Source organism: Lissotriton vulgaris, chromosome 4_1 (assembly GCF_964263255.1).
Source record: "Lissotriton vulgaris chromosome 4_1, aLisVul1.2, whole genome shotgun sequence".
NCBI lineage: Eukaryota > Metazoa > Chordata > Amphibia > Caudata > Salamandridae > Lissotriton > Lissotriton vulgaris.
This window is the reverse complement of record NC_141691.1, coordinates 1,712,762,719-1,712,770,513: the sequence shown is the minus strand read 5'-3', so window position 1 is coordinate 1,712,770,513 and position 7,795 is coordinate 1,712,762,719.

The following is a 7,795-nucleotide window of genomic DNA, read 5'->3' as shown; positions in this document are numbered from 1 at the left end:
AATAAGTGAATGGCTTTAAGGATCTGAGCTTTTGCCCTTTTCTTTTGTACAGATAGTCAAAGGTCTTGAAAAATCTAAAGCTATGCATAGCCAGACCTAAAAAGGACTCGCTGACTGCAGTGCAATGACTGCTGCAAAGTCAATGGTTGTCGGGTGCAGAGCTTTTAGTTGCTAATTTTCTAAGAGACTTCTTCAATAAATGTGCTTCTATGAATAAACAAGGAAAGAGATTAGCACAAGACAATCCTTTGGTGTTCCCATAAAAAGAAAAATAGAAAAGAGGCTTCCTCTCATCCTTTTATTGCTCCTGTGGGGGATGGGGGGTCATCTGCACATGGTCCTGTCCACCCCATGTGATCTACAAAACAGGCAAAGCGAGCGCAGTCGAAAGGCCTCCCTGTGAATGCCAGATGTCAGCAGACTGGCACAGCAGTCACACAGGGCCATCCACTTGCAGCAACCTATGTTCGCCCACTAGGTCCTATTACTTCTTCCTTGCCCTTGATGCACACTCTGGGACGGTGCCCCATTGGGCCTTGGCATGGTGCCAGTTCATGCCTTCCAGCGCCCTGCTAAACAGAGTTTATGAACTCACTCTGCTCTCCAGTAATTTTAAGAGCATCCTTAGCTCCACTCTCCCCAGCGTTGTAAAGTGCCTTCTTGCTGAAGGCGAAATGAAAACAAGTTAGTGCTAGACGCAGCAATATGTTGGGGACGTTTTATTGCCGCGCTGACATATATTTTGCTAACAAATTAAATCAGTTGCTTGCTTGAGCCATTATAGAAAGCACTTTCGATTAACTATGGGGGGCCGAAGAAACATCTTTGAAATGTATTATTTTTGTAATTAAATTATACTATTCTTGAACTAAATTGCTTTAAACACAAAAACGTTGCTCACTATTTAATTTCCAAGCGTTTTTCTTCACGCATTCATCCTTGATCTTGCACCGTGTGAAGTTAAATGTGTTCAATGAAGCTATGTTCTTCTTTCTAAAACAAATTAGTACTTAAAAAAATAACCATGAATTTGATTTGAAAAGAATCTGATATGAAAAATCGGATTTATTAAGGAAACGCACTGTATTGAAAAAAACAATTTGCCGTCAACATTATTGATTTGCCAAATTAGAATGTGTTATTCGCACATTTAAAGTGGTAGATAAACTGGCCTTCTCGCACATCATTTTTTTTCCTTTTCTCAATTGTAGTCAGACTCTCACTTGTTTACAGGGACAAACGAAAATTCGCAAGCCTCAATGCCATCATCTCACTGACCTCGGGATTCACGGAGCAGTCCCAGGCAGCATGTGCAAAGGTTAAAGGTTGAAGAAAGGAAGAATGCGCACCTTCCCATTTCCATCCCATTGAAATCCCACCTCAGGCCTGATAATGATAACTTTAATGGCCCGGTTATTAACGGGTACGATAAACATGGAACAACTTATACTTGTGATCTCTGTGCAAACAGCGCTTGCGCGGGGAGGGCAGTTTACTAGGGCACTTGCAATCGGGTCCTTTATATCAGTGCCTGCAACATGCGCACCGTGAATAGAGACTGTCTCTTGACATGCAAATAAAGCATACACATACCTATGAATCTGCGCATCAATGGCTACACTTTTGAGTGTAGGTTTATAGAACTTCAATATTTGACATCAATTGTCTGTACCGCTATTTCAATTGGGGGATGTTCTCAGAAGACACATATCTGCTTAAATTTAAAGGGTATGATGAAAATGTACTCGGACATAAAATGCACTCCGGTGATATCGCATATAAAACTCCTCAAAGTTGAAGGAATCCGCTGCTCATCTGAAATCAGGTCCAGTCTGGTATTCTTTTATTTAGGAGCGTCAGCAAACGTGCCATTGTCATAGTACAGGAGCTGCTGTCTCGAGCTAGGCCAGGCCCCTCCTCTTCTCTCCCGACCCTCCCGTGTCATTGGGCTCTGAGCCTCATTAGGGCCGTTTTCTCCCCATAGATAGTCCATACCTCTGGTAGTTCCACACAAAGTCATTTCCCGGTCCCCAGCTGCGGGTTATGAGAGGCCTCCTCCGAGGCCAGACTCATCAACATTATTGAGCACCAGCTGGTGATGTGTTAGCTGCATTCAGCGCTAAGATGTTCCCCCGGGGCACCTTCCTCTTCTCCAGCACACCTGGGCTCATGTGGCACCGACACGCAGGCCGCTGAACGAGGATCTCTGTGCCACAACACGCAGCATCACTGCCAAGTCAAGGCTGCACCCGCTCACGAAACAAAGAGCAAAGAAAACCGGTGTGCAACAAAGCCAATACCGTGGGTGTGCCTGTTATGTCCTAAATGCCTTATATTCCAGCGCTGCTACAATAAAAAGGGACATCATGCAATCTTAGCACTTTATAACAAAAACTATAGACGGGGAGTGTAATAAATATGTAGCTTACATTTTCAACATGCGACACAGGGAATGATTATTTTGTATTTAATAACTAAAACTATGGTAATGGTTTCTATAAAGAGCCATTTATTCTCATGTTCCTATAATAACTGTGTCAATGCTGTGACTGTGAGTATATCATACAATTTGTCAGTATGGAGTTTATTTTTTCAGAATTTGCCTGTTTCTTCCTTTTATTATGTATCTGTATGCACAAACTGAAGCTCTATATATAATATTTTTAACATCCCTGAATGGGTGTAGCTTAGATGCAGGAGGGCATGATCCATGGCAAATTCTCAGAACATTTACATAAGGGTCATTTACATGTGTTAAATTAAAATGAAACACTTTTCCATAGTAATTATCCTGAAAATCTGCATGCTTCAGGCCTCTGCAGACCTATTTTAGGCTGGACTAGAGCCCCAAGTTTTACGTGGGACCTTTCTTTGTGGAGCAGAAGACGTTTTACTCTTTTGCTACTTTGCCTTATGTCTCTATCCAATTTGTTATTAGATATACATACCACTGGAGGACTTCTGGAGCCTTCGTGATGTCAATCCCTACAGTTATATCCTTAAATGCTCATTCAACAGGTAAAGGCTTCATATGCAAATAGGCTGACTTATAGAACCACTCCCATCGCCATCTTTCAATAAGTTTTGGACTTCACCCAGAAGGATTGCCTTATACCTATTTTAATATGTAGCCTATCCATAGGCAACCCCTTTTCAATTCAGAATCAATGAACTCCAGTGAATTTCTTCTGGTCTTTCAACCCTATGAAACTTAAATGCACAATTTTCATGGTATGGCCTATGACTGAGCTCCAGGTTTATTATCAACCAAGGCAACGCTCAATCAAATTGTTCCAAGGTTAGTTGAGTAATAATTGTCAGGATTTTAAAACAACAAAAATCTGTTATATGAGACTAATAATGGTAAAAACCATAATAAACAGTTGATTTACGAAAGAAACATGTTTTGTGATTCAAAAATCTAAAGTTGACATATAAATGTGCTTAATTTGAGTTCTGGCACATTAGCTGTTTTCCTGATTTTAGCTGGATTAAAAAATTGCCATTGCAGGCAAAAAAGAAATACTCCGACACCATTATCATCACGGTCACTTCAAAACTTAAGAGTTTATAGGGAAGGACAAATGGAGCATGCGTAACGGCCAAGTTTGTAGACAAAAATGTAACACAGCCAACTATGACTATACATTCAAAGAAAGGAACTTCGTTAGGAAGGGCACAATATCAATCCTCTCTTAATACCAGATGTGGCCATGCCAGGGTTCATACACTCTTTCAAAAAAACAATGGTCCCTAGACAGTCAGGGATAATTATGAGAAATAAATATAGATCAAAATGGATTCTATATCATCTGTCCAGCCGGACAGGGTTTAATAACGCATATGTTGATGTAGTCAGTTTATCTATATAATATAAAGTGAGAGACGGCCTGTGTCCTACTACCACATAAAGACTGGTGTGACATACATAGAAGGTGGGTATCAGGCAAGAGGAGACAGTCTGCATACAATCAAATTTTGCAGGCTAATGATTCATGAATACACTAGTGTGACTTTTCATATGATATGGTCAAAAACATATAGTGTAGGGTGTAGACGACGTTTCGATCCTTATTTAAGGGTAACGGGATCATCTTCAGGACATTGTGATTCATGCCTTATTTACATTTCTATAAAAAATCAAGCCCAAACATAGTTGGAGAAAAACATAAACATTACATGTGGTGTGTCATTGGGGAGGAAACGGGGAAGGAAGTGGGAAAAAGGAGGGATATATATACATGAGTATAGTGCAGTATACATTAAACATATAAATTAGACATGACTAACCAATCAGGGTGGGACGATATGGCTTTAGCAAAATATAAGTCAAACGTCAACCCAGCAGGAACCAACTGCAGTTACATGTCAGATCAAGAAGGAGCACTATGCTCAAGATGTAGTTAATATACCCTTTTCCAGCTTAAAAGGCACTGCGATGAATATGATGCCTGATGTTGACAGTGATTGCTCAGGTACCGGGGTGCTAAAAGGCATGTGGGCACCCTCCTTCCTCACGTTGGGAGCATGCTACAGGTCACTTGTATGCATGTTCCACAACGCCAGAGGTGGCAGGTAAACACCATTCCCAGTTGTAAGGAGATCAGCCAAGGTGATTGATGTTGGTGACTTCTCAGTGGAGGCAACCAGAACCCCCATGCTGATTCAAGAAACATCTTCACACAACCACTTTAAAACTTGTTAAATAACCTTTCAATATCTCAGACCTAACCCAAAAGGAGTTAACTTGCGCAAATGCAACACACACTATAGACCCTGACAATGAAATATATATTTTTTTTAACGTAAGTGATCAAAATTCATTTAGGATTGGCCTCCCTAGCACTAGGGGCCATATGTACTAAGAATCAATTCGCAAATTGCGCACCAACCTTTGGCGAATCAACTTATGTACTATAAGGTCAGTTCTCTAAATGAACATTTGGAGTCGGTGACAGTTTGACGTACCTCATTACTATTCATGATGTAGGTCGCAAATTGCGCCTCACTCTGATTGGTTGCTAGCACGGGGACAGTGGGCTGCTGGGATCAGTAGGTGACCAAGCCTATGACTGCATTTACTTAAAGTATAGTTTTATTTTTAAATGCATCCTGTTTTCCTTAAAGGAAATGATGCTGCATTATAAAAAAAAGTAAAACTTTTTTTAATGTTTTTTTAACAGTTAGCAGTGATCCCTTGGACCACTCCCCACTCGCAAACTTTTTTTTAACATTCACAAAGAGGTGGGCCTAGGGACCCTTCTCATTTTTGAATTGGGTTCTACCTCCTTTGAGGAATCAGTAACCTATTAATGGGTCACAGCTAAAATTACAGTCACAAAGCATTGACACATAAAGCCCAAAAATACCAAGGCATCTAGAATTCCAAATCATAATTTGGGAGAGATGTTCTAAAGAGACCGCTTACAAATTGCGGTTTGGTAAAGATTTCTAAACCCATTCTGTTATTTGGGAAGCAGTTAAAGAAACAGAAAATGAGTTTAGTACATAATAAAAGGACATTCAGCAGCCGACAAACCTGTGATTTAGCGAACTGCAAGCTTTGCGACCACTAAATGGCTTTGTACATCTTGCATTGGGTCTTTAACTCCAATAGTTTAGTTGCGTAAATAGAAAGGACAATACTTTCTGCACTGAAAGACTTTAACTGAAATGCACAGGATTTCAATAAAATGTATTGTATTGTTAACTATTTAGCACTTCATACTCATCAGTGATGTAGTGATATTTTCAGAGGAGGGAAATCTGATTCATTTCTGTTATTAAGAAGATAGCATTCTCAATTTGTAAACACTTGGATGCTAGGCTTATGCTAGCCTTACTAACGTACCCATCACTGTTGAGCAATATAGCACACAGTGTCATCCAGTGATTGTCTAGGAGTGCTGGACATCTGGCTAAATAAATACGATATAGGGGGCCAAAGGTAAAATGTTTAGAGACCACCAGATTCAATCCCCCTACTCCTTACAATTTCCAAAACAACAAAAATGGCGGTCTACGTGCTGGAGAAATGCACTCTTAGTATATGCACTTCTCTTCCCACTCCCTGATATTTGTCTAGGAAGTGGAAAAATATGTATACACCATGATGCAGAAAAACAAATTTACAAGTAAGAACATGAACCAGAACCACTCTTGGATATTTGGTATCTCATCATTGCACATATATAAGTGTGCCCAGTGTCATCATCTGGGTATTACCAAACAAAATACCTGTATTTTTCCTTTGAACATTAGGAAAAAACATAGGTATAATTGTATCCACTTGTGGATACTCACAAGAGAAAGGTGCAAACAGGGAAAATATTCAAATAATTTTTTCAAAAGTTTTTCAGTGAAGAAAAGCAGTGCATAAAGCGAAAAAATGCTGTGAGATAAAATAGAATAAACCCCTGTGCGAGTTTTCCAATTTAAAACCAAAGTGCAAGTGAAAAGAAAGACAGTTCGCTATTTGTCACTGTATATGTGGTCAACATGTTTCAGCCTTGGGGATCATTCTCCCTGGCTTTCGACTGGACCTATAAAGATGTACTGTCACTGCAAAAAATAAAGGATAAATACATACAGTGAATATCCTGTTTCAAATCTTCAAGACAAGCATGATGCTTAGTGATATCACTACTTGTCCAGGTCTGGACCTCACCTGTCTCGGAACCAGCTCGAGTGTCAAACGATGAGGCCCCGCACTCTCCGGCGGTACCTCTTGGCGAAGACTGTCGCTGGGGTGGACATATAGCAGGGAGTGGGAAGAGAAGTGCATATACTAAGAGTGCATTTCTCCAGCACGTAGACCTCCATTTTAGTCATTTTCAAGATACCCATGGGAGATACATCTACCTGAACTGGGTGTGAATGCAAATCCTTTACAGTGAAGCAGTAAAATTGCCATTCTCCTACCCTCTTTAGCAAAGTTATACACAATTTATCTAGAGTAATGTGATTATTGTTAGCGCCACATATGGGCTCATTCTTCCAGACCCCCTCTTTTAATAACTCCAGGAATAGCATTGCTTCTCTGTGGCATGGCACTTCACTAGTATCACTGGGGACAGGCCTACGTTAGAAGCTAGTCGAGAACTGACCTATGTAAAACGAGCACTTGAGCTATATATTTCTAAAATCACAGTGACTAATATATGAATTGCATGTTGAAAATTAATGCTACTTTCAGTACGTAAAAGATAGATAACATAGGTGCATCGTTTGTTTCAAGAATATGTGTTCATCTTTCATTTTTCAAGAACCCTGTCTGGCCCTGCAGGAGAGGATCGAAAAGCATACTGCCTACTACTGCTGACCGCAGAAAGAGGGCGCTAGAACCCAGCTCAATACCCTTCCCAGAAAGGGCTGCAGGCTGTTGGGGCTATTGTGTGTTGTTTGTGTCTGCTTCCCAGGAGGGTGGCTTGCTCTTGTCAGTACTCCAGGCTGACAGGTAAGGTCTGACAGAACCCATCAATCACACCTTAAACGGCTGGCAATGCTGCCATTTCTCTCCCAGAGATAAGCGGCGGGGCAGACACGCGTTACCAGCCTGTCAGCGAGTTGAAGGTCCTTGGTGACACGAGGCCTCCTGGGGGGTTTCCCTGGGCTGTGTCTGTTTATACAGTGCAGCTGCCCTTTTCACGCCCACTCTCGGAGGGCAGCAAATAAAGCGACGGGGTGGGGGGTACCAGCAAAACCGCTGCTAATATTCACATTCCTTCATTCGAGAAGGTCACAGCAGCCCAAAGCGTGTTAAACCCAGCTGCGTTGCAAGCTCTTATTTTCAAGG